We start from the raw sequence: 16419 nt of genomic DNA on the forward strand, positions 1-16419 counted from the left end.
GAAGGGTGAGCTGTGTGGGTTGGGGAGGAGGTTTGCCTGGGGTAGATCGGGAGATCCGGGCTCTGAGTCTCCAGATCCTTAGGATCACTTTGTAGAGCAACTGAGTCCCTCATAGATGAGGTTTTAAAAAAAAGAAAAGACATTATTGCAATAACACCCAGAGACAATAAAGACGAGGGAGGAAGGACCATGGAAACAATTATGCTGGGTGAAATAAGTCAGAGGGAGAGGCACAGAATAGTCTCACTCATCTATGGGTTTGAAGAAAAGTGAAGGACATTATTATAATAATACCCAGAGATAATAGAGATGAGGGTTGGAAGGACCTACTCATGATCTGAAGCTCGCCACAAAGAGTGGTGAGTGTAGTTAGGGTTATAATTATACTAACAATATCATGACAATGTTAATGAGTGAGAGAAGTAGAATGCCAGTCTGGAATACAGGAGAAGGGAGATGGGGGGCATTGGTGGTGGGAAAGTTGCACTGGTGAAGGGGGCTGTTCTGTTTACGACTGAAACCAAATGACAAACATGTTTGTAATCAAGGTGCTTAAACAAAGATATATTTAAAAAAAGAAAAAAAAGAGCAACTTCCTCCATCTTCCCAAGCCCTGATTTTTAATTTTCCTGTGAATTTAAGCATCGCGCCCGGGGGCTCTACCAGCCCAGTCCCAGTTTAAGCTTCAGACCACTGGCTTGTTTGCAGCAATTTGTTCCCTGCAAGCATTTCCCTGAAGGACCCTCACCACGGCTCACTCCCTGCTCTCCGCACCTGCACCCACACCAGCACCTTCTAGGCAGAGCTGCCGGCTTTCCAGCTGTCCGTCCCAGAGGGTGTTTGCTCCTGCAGACCTAGACAGGGAAGGAGCCTGCTTCTTTGATTGGAGGCCCCGTGGCTCTTGGCCAGACCAATGCCAAGTTTATGGCCAGTTCAGCCTGACCGGAGTCTGTTTATTAGTTAGAACCCTGGCCTGAGAGATAGCACAACAGTAGGGTGTTTGCCTTGACCCTGGAAGGACCTGGGTTCTGTTTGATCCCAGGCATCCCATCTGTTCCCCCAAGCCTAGCAGGAGTGATTTCTGAGCCTGAGCGCAGAGCCAGGAATAACCCCTGAGCCCTGCTGGGTGTGGCCCCAAAACCAATCAATAAAATAATTAAGTTATACAAAAAGTAAAAATAAAAATCATAGGTACCTCATCCTACCAGGGATGATTTCTCAGTGTATGATTTCTCAACTTTCAAAAGAAAGTGACCTGAGGGTCACCAAGTGTGGCCTCAAATCCCCCCCCCTCCAAAAAAAGAAATGAACCCTGCAACAGCTCACACTCATGCACAGGAGCAGAGAATCCTGCACAAGACACATAGAGGAAACCATGGGGAGCATCCCCCCCCACCAGAAGACCTGGCCCAGTAGCCCAGCAAGTAGGTTAGGTGACTTTTGGACAGTCTTGTTCTTTGTTTGTGAGGTCTGAGGGACAAATGTATAGAGTGGAGAATAGCGGCAAAGGTCACGCAGGACTGAGACTGTCCCTGATCCAGTCCCGACAGCGCCCTTTTGATTCGGGCAGATGCCAGGAGGTCCTGTGGGCACTTTCACTGCTGGTGACTGGTGATGGGATGGGACCAGTCCGGAATCTAGTCATTGGTTAATTCAGTTTTGGGGTGTCCTGGTTTCGACCAAAGGGCTCAGGTAAAACATCAACATGAAATGTCCCTGGTACACTTTAAAAAATTTTATTTATTTATTTATTTTTATTTTTCAAATTAATATATTTATTTAGGTACCATGATTATAAACATGTTTGTCATTCGGTTTCAGTCATCAAAGGAACACCCCCTTCACCAGTGCAAACTGCCCACCACCATTGTCCCCCTCTCACCTCCCCAACCCTCCATCTGTCTTCCAGACAGGCATTCTACTTCTCTCATTCGTTAACATTATCATGATAGTTGTCAGTGTAGTCATTTCTCTAACTGAACTCACTGCACTTTGTGGTAAGCTTCATAACGTGGGAAGGTCCTTTCAGTCCTCATATCTATTGTCTCTGGTGTTATTACAATAATGCCTTTTATTTTTCTTAACTCTCACAGATGAGTAAGATTATTCTATGTCTCTCTCCCTCTGACCTATATTCATTGCAGCGCTATTTACAGTAGACAGATTCTGGAAACAAGCAAGATGCCCTTCAACAGATGAAGGTTGTGACCAGACCATCTAGACCTCCAGAATGAGAGGTGAGAATGAGTCTAGCCTCTTTAGTTGTCTCCTGCACCAAAAAGCACTTCTGTAGGGGGTACTGTGTTGAATTTTGGGGCTCCAACCACTGGTATTTGGGTTTATTCCTGGCTTGGTGCTCAACGGATCAGAAGCCCTCAAGCAAGAGTCTCTCCCATCCCAAATAATTTTATTTAAAAGCTACTTCATTCCAGCTATTTTGACACATTAACATTTATTGTTGTAGTATCCACATTTCAAATCACTGTATCTAAAGTATTTGAAAAATCTAAAGTCTTGGTTTGGAAAAACTTCAGGCTTTTTCATCATGGATGTACTGGAAATTCATGTCCATTGGAAATTGAAAGTAAAAACAACACAAAACAAAACAGATGGGATATTAAAAGCTTTTCTGCAGCGAAATAAACTACAAATTAAGCCAAAAGGCGCCCGAGGAACTGGGAGAGGGTTTTATAAGTATTCTAGGTAAAATGCATAGATGCTTCTTCAAAGAAGGCAAATAGCTCACAGAAGCAATTCCCAACCAAATTTTCCCAACAAAAATGTCAACTAATATTTATTATTAGGGCAATATGAATCAAAAGCACAGTGAGATATCAGCTCACATGGTGAGAATGACCTATGTGATGAAGTGTTTTTGATTATCTATTTATTTTTGGATTTTAGACCATCCCCGGCTATGCTTAGAGCTACTCATGGCTTTGTGCTCAAGGATCATTCCTGGAAGTGCTTGGGGGACCTATGCAGTGCTGGGGATCATCCTGGTCAGCAGCATGCAGGGCAAGCACCACACTCCCTGTGCTATCTCTCTAGCCTTGAGACAAGTTGGAAACAAGAAGCGATGATGAGAATGTGGAGAAAGAGAAAGGTATATTGTTGATGTTGGTGAGTAAATCAGTAAAGCTTCTGAAAAATTATATGAATGAGCAGAGTAGAATCTCCTTGCCCCAGACTCCCCAGGCCACAGCGCCATCACTCCTCACCCAAGATTGCAGACCCACAATTCATCCTTCACCCATCTTCAGCCCTCTCATCCCCAACCCTCATGGATGCTAGTATATCCACATGATGACGTTTCTATTTATATCTTTTATGGGTCTTTCCACTCTTTTGTCTCTGACAGTATACAGTCTCATAACTCATTTGATCAAACTGAGCAACAGTTTTCTTTTTAGCATACTCAAAAAACCCTGCATGGTTTGGAATATAACCTGAAATGCAACTATATTAACAGCAAGCCATCTTTGGTAGTGGTTCTCAAAGCAAGCTGTATACCTCAACCTAAAACATGAAATCAAAGCAAGATTTCTCTTAAAGTCACACTGACTTGGTTTGACTCACATCAGGGCATTAAAACTCAATGTCAGTTGAGGTGATTCTAAATGCATCCCCTACAGAGATGAATATTCAGCACACACAGTTAGTTGAGAGGTCCATTATATTGATATATTAGGAAAGTGGGGCCACAACTGGCTGTACTCGGGGATTACTCTTGGTTCAGTTCTCAGGGACCAACTGCTGGTGCTCACAGGGACCCTAGTTAGAGATAGGGATTGAACTGGGGTCAGCCATGGATGCAAGTGTCTTACTCCTTCATTCTCTCGCTAGCCTTCTTTACACATTAATTTCACTGAATGTTTTCACTGTGAAATATCGGAGATGATGTCAATTTTTACAGATAAACTAGTGTGATTCCTATTCTCAAATTCTTTAGTGAAGGAAAGGCTTATGGACCAATGGTCATAGATACGACACCAATTGGTAATAATTCTTTTTCTTTTGATTTTTTTTTGTTTTTGGCCACACCCAGCAATGCTCAGGGATTACTCCTGGCTATCTGCTCAGGAATAGCTCCTGGTAGGCACGGGGGACCCTATGGGACACTGGGATTTGAATCCATCACCTTTGGTCCTGGGATGGCTGCTTGCAAGGCAAACGCCACTGTACTATCTCTCCGGCCCCTTTCTTTTGATTTTTTGGCCACACTCCAGGTGGTGCCCAGGACTTACCCCTGACCCTGTGTCCAGGGATTACTCCTGGCAGGGTTTTGGGGACTATATGGGATTTTAGGGATCAACAAGGGTTAGATGCATGCAAAGCAAAAGCCATACTGCTGTTCTATATAACTCACTTTCCAATGACTAGTAGTTTCTTGGTTCAAGTATAGCCAGAAGGTTACTTTTGTATGTGTGTTAACTCAGGGTGAGTCATAGCCAGAGTAGAGATGGTCTGAGGGGCCCTAGGATTTACCAGAGCATTTGAGAAGATGAGCTGTGTGCGTGACATTGTTTTTCATTGACAGATTATTTTCTTTTTCTTTTTTAACTTTATTTACTTATTGATTGATTGGTTTTTGGGGCCACACCCAGTGATGCTCAGGGGTTCCTCCTGGCTCTGCACTCAGAAATCGCCCTGGCAGGCTGGGGGACCATATGAGATACCAGGAATCGAACCAGGTCCCAACTGGGTTAGCTGCATGCAAGGCAAGTGCTATCTCTCCGGCCCCATGACAGGTTTTTCATTGACAGGAATATGTGCTCTGTAACTTTTGCAGGAACTCAAAGAAGGACTTTAGAAGTCATGGGGGTGGGGTGAAGTGGTGGCGCAGTGGTGGGCCATTAGAAGGGCATTTGCCTTGCATGAGACTGACCTAAGACAGACCGCAGTTTGATCCCCCGGCTTTCTATATGGTCCCCCAAACCAGGGACGATTTCTGAGTGCATAGACTGGAGGAACCCCCGAACATTACCAGGTGTGTCCCCCAATTAAAAAGAACTCATGGGGAAGTCAGGAAGTTCAGGGAGCCTGTGGTGAGATTTTTGGCTCAAGGATTGAACTTTACAAGAAAAATGAGGTCATAAAATTTGCTTATGCATGGATGGACCTGGAGACTAATTTGCTGAATGGGGCTCAGGAAAGGAAATGAGAGGGGTCTCTCAAGCGCTACCTAAAGTGTAGATGCTGGAAAGGAGAAAGCATCAGAGTGGGGCTTGACCTGTCCAGGGAGCCAGGGTGAGGCTGGGTTGAGTTGCTGAACCAAAGGGTGATGCTCTAGAACAAAATAGGGGATGCTTGGGATGTATCCTTCATCTGGATGCTGAAAGCCTGAATACGTGAAGGAGGCAGGAAGTCTGCGCTCCTCCTTGGATTTTTGGTTCAGAAGATATGGGGTCTTGGGGCCCTGTCTGCAGCTGGTGGACCAGGAACAACCCCTCAGGGTGGGGCCAATGGAGAAAGGTGTGTCAAGATTCCTGCATAGAAAAGAAGTTTGACACATCCTGAAAGCCGGAAGCTAAGCTAGTCTTGGAGATACTTTAGGGATGAGAGCTCTGGGGTCCAGACATCCTATCAGCCACAAGAGTGGCTCAAGGTGACACAGGACTGATTATCACTTTGTAGGCACTTACTCACTGGCGGGGTTTGCAGATAAGCTCAGCAGACACTTGTTGTTCATGGGAGAACTTCCTGCTTACTTGACAGGATATATATATATATATATATATCGCCAAATACTAACCTTCCAAATACACACCTATTCCATTTTATTTTTTAAAATTGCTTTATTGAAGCACCTTGGTTACAGATTTGTTCATTGTTGGGTTTTAGTCATACAAGGTACACCATCCTTCACCAGAGTATCCGTTCCATCACTGATGTCTCCCATTTCCCTTCCATCCCTTCTCCCCACCCCTGCCTTGCTCTAGAGCAGGCAAATTCCTTCTCTCTCTCTCTCTCTCTCTCTCTCTCTCTCTCTCTCTCTCTGTCTCTCTCTGTCTGTCTGCCTGTCTCCTTTTTTGTGCTGTGCTTTGCACTATTGTTGAAGGCATTCCTAGCCTGTTAGTTACTTCACTTTCCACACTGAGTCCTTGTCCAGAGCGATCAGTCCCAAATACCATTGTTCTAGTACACCTCCTCCTCCTCTACTCTACCTACACGCACCACTCTTTGTGGCAAGATTTCTGCCCTGGGCTGGATCTCCTGACCTTTGTCTCTACTGTATTATTACCATATTATCTCTTGTTTTTCTTGTATCCCACAGATGAGTGAGATTATTTTATATCTATCCCTTTCCCTCTGGCTCGTTTCACTCAACATAATAGTCTCCATGTCCATCCATTTCATTCAGCAAATTAGTCTCCTGGTCCATCCATCCATAAGCAAATTTTATGACTTCATTTTTGCTAATGGCTGCACAGTATTCCATTCTGTAGATGTATCGCAGTTTCTTTATCCACTCATCTGTTGTCTGGCACCTGGGTTGGTTCCAGATTCTTGCTATTGTAAATAACTCTGCAATAAACATGGGTGTGCAGAAGGCATTTTTGTATTGTGCTTCTGTGTTCCTGGGCTATATCCCTAGGTGTGGTATTGCTGGATCACATGGAAGCTCAATTTCTAGCTTTTTGAGGAATATTCATATCGTTTTTCAAAAAGTTTTCCCACCAATAGTAGAGTAAGTTCCTTTTTTTCCAGCATCTATGCCAGAACTGACTGTTCTATGTATGTATGTATGTATGTATGTATGTATGTATGTATGTATGCATGTATGTATGTATGTATTTATTTATTTATTTACTGTGATGTGTGCTAGTCTCTGGTATGACAATACATTTCACTGTTTTGATTTGCATCTCCCTGATGATTAGTGATGAGGAGTATTTTTCTCCCTATTTTTTGATGGGGTAGATTTTTTTTCTTGTAAAGTTCAATCAGTGCCTTGTATATCTTAAATATTAACCCCCTTATCTGATGGGTATCAGGTGAAAACTTTCTACCATTTCATGGGTAGCCTTTATATTCCAGTCACTTTTTCCTTTGAAGCACAGAAACTTCTGAGTTGAATGTAGTCTCATTTGTTTATCTTTATGCATTTATTTTTTTGGGGGGGGGGTTTGGGTCACACCCGGCAGCACTCAGGGGTTTCTCCTGGCTCCATGCTCAGAAATTGCTCCTGGAAGGCTCAGGGGACCCTATGGGTGCTGGGATTCAAACGGATGACCTTCTGCATGAAAGGCAAAAACACCTTACCTCCATGCTATCTCTCTGGCCCTTTATGCACCTATTTTAAACTTTGTTCTACATGGGTGCAAAGGCAAAACCCACCCCCATGGCATTAGAGTTCAGTCAAGAACATCCCCTATTTTATTTTTATTTATTTATTTATTTTTATATTTTAACCTCTCTCGTCCTTCACCCAAATCCTCCTCCTCCTCCTTTTTCTTATACCTAGATTTTTCTGAGTTGTTCTCTTTCATTAAGCCAGAGTTACAGGGGTCTGGCTCCTTTCCCACAGGCATGGGGCCAATGTGTGGCATGAGGTGGTGGGAAGAGGAGGGGAACTACTGGAGTTGCCTCAGCCTACTGGCTTCCCTGAAGACGGGAGGAGAGCTGAGATCTTAGAGCTCTGTAGATGCTTCTCCAAGCCTGCACATAAATCCCTGAGCCCAGCTACAAATTTCCCTTTTGCAGGCAGTGCTCCAGCTAAGGTGGAAGCAGCGCTCCTGGGCAGCTTGTGTGGGGCTCAGTGCTGAGGGCCAAGCAGTCCAGGGCCTGTGCAGGAAGGGAGGGGTTCCTTCTCCTCAAGTGGACTGCATCCTGTTGCACTCACACAGGCCAGCAGGCTGGAAGGGAGCAGGCCATGGTGGCCTGCTAAGTCCTAGCAGCTTCTCAGGTGGGGAACCAGGGAGAGTGCTGACAAGGCAATCCCCAAACCCTCTGAGGGGGTCGTGGGGGGCTGCTCCCCAAGGACAGTGTCTAGGTGTGGTTGTCTGTCGGAGGCCTGCACCTTCAAGGGCCTTCTTGTTGCTCATTTAGCTTGGCCAGGCTTAAAAGCACCAGCAATCTCTCTCCCTCAGGCTCTCCTGCCCCACTTCCCTCAGACCACAGCGTCCCTCCTGGACTCCAGGCTGACCCAAGGGGTCAACATCCTTTCTAGCTCTTCCGCCTCACTTCCTCCCTTTGCCGAGCTGGAGCCTGTGTTCTTTATTTTATTTTGGAGCCTCCAGGGGTTCCTGGAAAGAAGTAGTTGCTGAAATCTCAGCCCCACACCCAGGTGACATCAGACTGACTGGAACCAGGAATGGGACTTCTCAGAGACGCGGAAGCAGAGATGGCAGTGGGCACCGGGGGAGAAGCTAGAAGCTAGGAGAAGCAAGACTAGAAAAATCCATGTATTAGGTGGGAGAGGCGGGAGCACTTCAGATTGGGGGTGGGGGAGAGAGAGAGAGACAGAGAGAGAGAGACAGAGACAGAGAGACAGAGAGAGACAGAGACAGAGAGACAGAGAGAGACAGAGACAGAGAGACAGAGAGAGACAGACAGACAGAGAGAGAGAGAGAGAGAGAGAGAGAGAGAGAGAGAGAGAGAGAGAGAGAAGCAGCTAGGAGGCTTCAGAGAAAGAGAAAGTGTGGGGAATAGTTTTACTCATCTATGGTCTTTAAGAAAAATAAAAGACATTATTGCAATAATCCCCAGACACAATAGAGATGAGGGCTGGAAGTTTACCTTAAAAAGTGATGAGTTCAGTTAGAGAAATAATTACACTGAAAACTATCATGACAATAGTAGTGAGTGAGAGAAATAGAATGCCTGTCTCAAAGATTGACAGGGGATAAGGAAAGAGGGAGATTGCGGGGCATTGGTGGTGGGAAGGTTGCACTGGTGAAGGGGGGCGTTCTTTTTATGACTGAAACCCAACTACAATCATGTTTGTAATCACAGTGCTTAAATAAAGATATTATTGAAGAAATATAAAGAGAGTGTCTATGACCTCGGGTTCTAGTAGACTTTACATCAACAGCAGTGTAGTAAATAAGATGTGGGCAGCATAGGAGCTGGGTCACTGCCTGGACTCCACAACTTTGGGGTACCCACCTTTCCTCCGAATATGCCTGTCTCCTCTAGGCCATGTGGGTTGTCTTAAGAAGCAGGCATTACAGAGATATGGCATGTAACGCCAGTGGTAGCGTTAGGAGGATGACTGTTTAGATCTCCTTTACCAATGTGTGGCGAAGGACCGCAGAGATAGCACAGTGGTAGGGCTTTTGCTTTGCAAGCAGTAGACCTAAGATGGATGGTGGTTCCAATCCCGGCATCCCATATGGTGCCCTGTGACTGCCAGGAGTGATTTCTGAGTGCAGAGCCAGAAGTAATCACTGGCTGGGTATGATCCCCTCCCAAAACAAAACAAGACAAAAAACAAAGCAAAAAACCCCAACTAATGTGTGGCAGAGCCTACAGAAGAAGCAGAGCAGAGAACAGAAACACAGCATGGTCTGGCAGTGACTCTGCTCTCTGAATTCTTTCTAAGGTTGTGTATTTTCCAGTTTCTTTCCGAGGTGACCATCTACTCCTAGTGATTTGGAAACTCACCCGCTCTCAAGCCTTAATCTTGGTGTAAATCTTATCTTCTGTTCTCCCTCCAGGCTGAGAGCAGGAGGCAGGACAGTGTCTTCCAGCCCTCCCTCTCTTTTCTTTTTAGAGCTGGCCTCGGTGGTGTGTGTGTTGAAGGGGTGGCTGTTTGCTGAGAGGACAGGAAAGGACAAATGTCCACCTCCCAAACAAAAAACTCCCCATACCACCCCACCCCCACCCCTCCCACACAAACACAGCCAACAGAAACAAAATAAAACAACAGACAAGCAACAGTCCACTCACAAATGTTGACTGGTGTGGTCCTTCTCTCTTCCGTGCTTGTTTGGAAATCACATCCTCCTTGAGATGACATACAGTGTATTAGGTAGCAAGAAGCTGTTCACTGAGCACTAATTATGAGAAGCAAAATCATCTATAACAGTTTGGTCCTTTGGACACTTGGAGATAGTGTTATCTGAACGAATCTTCATTTTATTGAATGCTATGAACCCCTGCTCTCATCTAAGTTCACTTGGTAAGTTAACTGTGTTCCCACAGCTGTGGGTCTCAAGACTCCATCTACTGTGACGCTTCATGTTACCTTCATCCAGGATGCTTCTCATGTGCTTTAGCTAGAAAGCCCCAGGGACACCGATCCTCTCTGTGAGCAATTGTTTTTGTTTTGATTCAGGGCCGCATGCGGTGGTCCACAGGAATTACTACAGGCTCTGTGTTCAGGGATCATTCCTGGCAGGACTCAGAGGATCCAGGAGGATCCTGGGAATTGAACCCATGCTGTGTGACCGGCAAGAGCCTTATCCCTGGGCCATTTCTCCAGTCCCGTGGCAATTATTGTGGCCAATCAGAACTGTCATGCTAGGGGCTGGAGTGGTAGCATAGTGGTAGGGTTTTTACCTTACATGTAGCTGACCCAGGATGGAGAAGGGTTCAATCCCCGGCATCCCATATGGTCCCTAAGCCAGGAGCGATTTCTGAGCACAGATCCAGGAGTAACCCCTGAGCACTGCTGGGTGTGGCCACAAAAACAAAAAAGAACGCTTGTACTAATGATTCTGGGTTCTCATTTTAAAATACAAGGGTTGGACGCCAGAGTGATAGCACAGTGGGTAGGGCATTGGTTATATATTCCTTTATATTGCAATTGGTTAGATATCCCTTGAGTCTGCCAGGAGTGACTTCTGAGCACAGAGCCAGGAGTAACCTCTGAGCTTTTCTGGGTATGCCCTTCCAAATAAAATAACTAAACTGAAAAAAAAATGCAAGGGTTCTAGAAGAGCCAAAAATAATCTTTAAAATAATTAGTAAGGTTGGAAATATTACATTTTTGGGGCTGGAGCAGTGGCGCAAGTGGTTTGGGTTTTTGCCTTGCTATGCGCTAACCTAGGACAGACCTCTGTTTGATCCCCTGGCATCCCATATGGTCCCTCAGCCTGCCAGGAGCGATTTTTGAGCACATAGCCAGGAGTAACCCCTGAAGTGTCATCGGGTCTGGCCCAAAAACAAAAACAAAACAAAACAAAAAAATTACATCTTCTGCTTCAAAACTTACTATAACACCAGTCTAGTGCTGGAGGAAGGGCAGAGTGGCTTATTAATAGATTGATAAGATAGACCTGAATGTTGAGAAATAAACCCATAATCTATTGCCAATCATTTTTTATTGAGGGCAAAAAAATTTCATTAAAAAATGGCTTTAAAAAATGGTGTTGTGGGTCCGGAGAGATAGCACAGCGGCGTTTGCCTTGCAAGCAGCCGATCCAGGACCAAAGGTGGTTGGTTCCAATCCCGGTGTCCCATATGGTCCTCCGTGCCTGCCAGGAGCTATTTCTGAGCAGACAGCCAGGAGTAACCCCTGAGCAACGCTGGGTGTGGCCCAAAAAACAAAAAGAAACAAAAAAGCAAACAAAGAAAATGATGTTGTCTCCTAGGAATATACCCTAGGAACACAAAAATACAATACAAAAACCCCTTCCTTACACCTATATTCATTGCAGCACTATTTACCATAGCAAGACTCTGGAAACAACCAAGATGCCCTTCAACAGACGAATGGCTAAAGAAACTGTGGTACATATACACAATGGAATATTATGCAGCTGTCAGGAGAGATGAAGTCATGAAATTTTCCTATACATGGATGTACACGGAATCTATTATGCTGAGTGAAATAAATCAGAGAGAGAGAAAAAAAAGCAGAATGGTCTCACTCATCTATGGGTTTTAAGAAAAATGAAAGACATTCTTGCAATAATAATTTTTCAGACACAAAAGAGAAAAGAGCTGGAAGTTACAGCTCATCTCAGGAAGCTCACCACAAAGAGTGATGAGTTTAGTTAGACAAATAACTACATTTTGAACTGTCCTAATAATGAGAATGTATGAGGGAAATGGAAAGCCTGTTTAGAGTACAGGTGGGGGTCGGGTGGGGAGGAGGGAGATTTGGGACATTGGTGATAGGAATGTTGCACTGGTGATGGGTGGTGTTCTTTACATGACTGAAACCCAAACACAATCATGTATGTAATCAAGGTGTTTAAATAAAATATAAGAAAATAAATAAAAATAAAAAATGGTGTTGGCCCGAGTAATAGTTCACGGGGGAGGGTGTTTACCTTGCTGGTGGACAAATGTGAGTTCAATATGGTCCTTTAATACCAGTCAGGAATGAGGTATGAGAACAGTAGGACATGGCTCAAAAAACCAAACAGTAACAACAAAAAACACTTCACCAACACAAAATTAATAAACAACAAAGAAAAAGGATATTTTTTTGGCAGGCACTGAGCATCTGCATGTAAAAGAATAGAACTGGAATTTTACTGTACACCATGAAAAAAATTCAACTTAAAAATCAGATAAAAAACCTCAACAGGAGGGTCCAGAACGATGACCAGAGCAGCGGTAGGGCTTTTGCCTTGCACACGGCTGACCCAGGACGAACCTGGGTTTAATCCCCTGCATCCCCTATGGTCCCCGAGCCAGGCGATTTCTGAGATCAAAGCCGGGAGTAACCTCTGAGCATCACCGGATGTGACCCAAAAACCAAACCAAACCAAACCAAAACAAAAACACATCAATGGGAAAGCTTAAACTTAGAAGAAAATATTAGTGTGAAGGGCCTGAGAAATAGCATGGAGGTAGGGCTTTTCCCTTGCATGCAGAAGGACGATGGTACAAATCCTGCATCCGTATGGTCCCCTGAGCCTGCCAAGAGCTATTTCTGAGCGTAGAGCCAGGAGAAAAACCCCTCAGCACTGCCGGGTTTGACGCCCCCCAAAAACCCAAATCAAGAAAAATACTAGTGTTATCTTTGGATTTGGGGAGATAGTATCATGATAAGGTGCTTGCCTTGAATGTAGCCAACCTGTGTCCATTCTTCATCACTATCAGTGGTCCTCAAACTATGGCCCGCGGGCCACCTATTGTATTTGTATCTGTTTAGTTTCTTCATTGCAAAATAGGATCTATGCAGTGTGCATAAGAATTCGTTCCTAAGTTTTGTTTTTACTAGAGTCAGACCCTCCAATGGTCTGAAGGACAGTGAACTGGCCCCCTGTTTAAAAAGTTGGAGGACCCCTGCTCCAGATGATCCACCAAGCCCTGAGCACTAAGACAGGAGTAAGCTCTGAGCAGCCAGCAGGGGCGGCTTAACAACCAAAAGTGAAAAAAAAATCTGTTATTTTGGACAAGGCAATAGTTGCATAGATGAGTTGCGTAGATAATAGCAGCAGAGAAAAAGATAAATTGGGCTTTCAAAATTTTTTATATGTTTAGCTTTGGATCATAGCCCATGATTAGGAGTTGTCTCCTCTTGGCCTGCAGCTCAGGGGTCCTTCTCTGCAGTTCTGAGGGACCACGTAGCACCAGGAATGGGCACTGCCATAGGACCTCGGTCCTAGGAAGCAAGCTCCACCACTGAGCCCCAGACGCAGCCTCCAGACTGCAAGCTTTTGTGCAACTAGAGCATCGTCAAGATTAAAGGGGGGTGAGGGATAGTACAGTGGTTAGGTGTCTTCCTTGCATGAGGATAAAACCTGGGTTTGATCCCTTGCACCAATATGGTCCCTTGAGAACTCCCAGGACTGTGATCCCTGAGCACCTAGCTAGGACCAAGTCCTGAGCACAACTGGGTGTGGCCCCAAACCTACATAACTCAACCCCCAAGATTAAAAAGCAATCGGAGACAATTATTTACCAATTATGTATCTGACATCAGGAACAGATAAGGAGGGGCTGGAGAGATAATCATTATGCCGGAGCACCTGATTTCTACTCAGGAATCCTGATTTTATCTTATCTTTATTTTATTTCTTTATATCTTTATCTTTGTTTTATTTTATAGCATTACAGGATACTAAAATACAATTATATTATCACGCTAGCCCCCTATTTTGTACCTCGGGGGCAACAGACCATTCCCTCTACGACCTCAGGTCTATCATTAGTATCCCTGAGTACATCTAGCTCTGGCCAAAAGAATCTCCAGAAAGAGGACAACAAGAATAAGTAAGGAATCTTTGCAATTGGCAAGAGAAACACAAACCAGGTTTGAACATGGGCAACATAGGGACCTAGAGTAATAGATCCTGCAGCCCACAACATCTTCCATTTACTACCAGAAGTCATACCTGAGCACAGAGTTTGAGTAACTCTGAGCATTGTTCCGTGTAGCACAAAATAGTAAAGATGGGCTTTTTTTCCTTTTCTCTTATCTTTACTTTTTCTTTCTTTTTCTCTTTTTTTATTTTCTTTCTCTTTGTTTGTTTGTTTTTTTGTTTTTTTGGGTCACACCTGGCAACACTCAGGGGCCACTCCTGGCTCTGCGCTCAGAAATCGCCCCCTGCAGGCTGGGGAACCATATAGGATGCTGGGATTTGAACCATCGTCCTTCTGAAGGCAAGGCAAACGCTCCACCGCTTAGTTTTAGGCAGAAGAGCATACGTAGAATAGCTAGGGAAGGCTAGTTCTTGAAAGTTGGGTTTAAGACGCACGATGTCCCAACACTAATCCCATCACCAGAGACAACTTCCCTCCATCTGACTCCCTAAATTCCTTCAGCCCCCACCTCCAGGAGGTCTGACACCTCTACAGGCAGGTTTTCAAATTGGATCAGTATCCTTAGGCTCTTCTGTTTTTGGTGTGGTTGACTTTGTGGTATGGAAATGTAGCTATGTACTCCTCTACATTACTGGTGCTTCCAAGGTGCATGAGTCCTTCTCCCCTCTCCCCTTCCTCTTGCTTCTACGCTTCTCCTTGTGCTTTCGGCTCATACAGGGTGATAATGTGTATTTTTCAAAGGATTATTTTTATCTAAGCTGTCAAATTTACATTCATAGAGTCATTCATGATATTTCTTTATTGTCCTTTTATTTGTAGTATCGCTGATCTTTCATTTTCTCTTTTCTTTTTTTAAATAAATCTTTATTTATTTATTTATTTATTTATTTTTATTTATTTATTGTTTTTTGGGCCACACCCGGCAGTGCTTAGGAGTTACTCCTGGCTGTCTGCTCAGAAATAGCTCCTGGTAGGCACGGGGGACCATATGGGACACCGGGATTCGAACCAACCACCTTTGGTCCTGGATCGACTGCTTGCAAGGCAAATGCCGCTGTGCTATCTCTCCGGGTCCTCATTTTTTCTTTTCTTTCTTCTTCTCCTTCCTTCCTTCCTCCCTTCCTTCCCCCCCTCCCTCCTTCCTTCCGTCCTTCCTTCCCTCCATCCTTCCATCCTTCCTTCCTTCCTTCCGTACTTTTTTCCTTCCTTCTCCTTCCTTCCTTCATTCCTTCCTTCCTTCCTTCCTTCCTTCCTTCCTTCCTTCCTTCCTTCCTTCCTTCCTTCCTTCTTTCCTTCCTTCTTGCCTTCCTTCCTTCCTTCCTTCTTCCTTCCCTTCCTTCCTTTCCCTTCCTTCCTTCCTTCCTTCTCCTTCCTTCCTCCTTCCCTTCCTTCCTTCCTTCCTTCCTTCCTTCCTTTTCTTTCTAATATGGAACGCTTCACATGTCATCCTTGCACAGGGGCCATGCTAATCTTCTCTGTATCGTTCCAATTTTAGTATATGTGCTGCCAAAGAGAGCACATAGCTGATCTTTCTTTCTCTCTTTCTTTCCTTCTTTTTCTTTCTTTCTTTCTTTCTTTCTTTCTTTCTTTCTTTCTTTCTTTCTTTCTTTCTTTCTTTCTTTCTTTCTTTTCTTTCTTTCTTTCTTTCTTTCTTTCTTTCTTTCTTTCTTTCTTTCTTTCTTCTTTCTTTCTTTCTTTCTTTCTTTCTTTCTTTCCTTCCTCCCTCCCTCCCTCCCTCCCTCCCTCCCTCCCTCCCTTCCTTCCTTCCTTTCTTCCTTCCTTCCTTCCTTTCTTCCTTCCTTCCTTCCTTTCTTCCTTCCTTCCTTCCTTTCTTCCTTCCTTCCTTCCTTTCTTCTTTCTTTCTGCTCTCCCTCCCTCCCTCCCTCTCTTTCTTTCCTGGCTCTATGTTCAGAAATTACTCCTGCCGGGCTTGGGGGACTGGACCGTTTGGAATGCTATGATTCAAACTACCATCCTTTTGCATACACATACAAGGCAAACACCTTACCTCCATGATATCACTCCAGCCCCTCTTTCTTTTTCTTTATTTTTCACTTTTCTTTCAAAAAAGTTGTTTCCAACACCTGGTCCTCTCTTGTTTCATTTCTGATCTTACTCATAGGTGTTGACATGAAGCTCTATTCCCAGCACTGGAGACATTTTGATGCTCTTATGTTGGTCTGTAGAGATGCCCCTCCTGATGGGGTCTTCAGCTGGAATTCTGGGAATGTGAAGTCAATGAAAAGGTAG

General features: G+C 44.5%; 1 pseudogene; it reads right to left on the reverse strand.

Moving 5' to 3' along the window:
- Positions 1-15589: 15589 nt before the first annotated feature.
- On the reverse strand, positions 15590-15688 carry LOC126021654 (uncharacterized; annotated as a pseudogene).
- Between the last annotated feature and the right edge of the window lie 731 nt (positions 15689-16419).

This window comes from Suncus etruscus, chromosome 10 (genome assembly GCF_024139225.1).
Source record: "Suncus etruscus isolate mSunEtr1 chromosome 10, mSunEtr1.pri.cur, whole genome shotgun sequence".
NCBI classification, from domain to species: Eukaryota; Metazoa; Chordata; class Mammalia; order Eulipotyphla; family Soricidae; genus Suncus; species Suncus etruscus.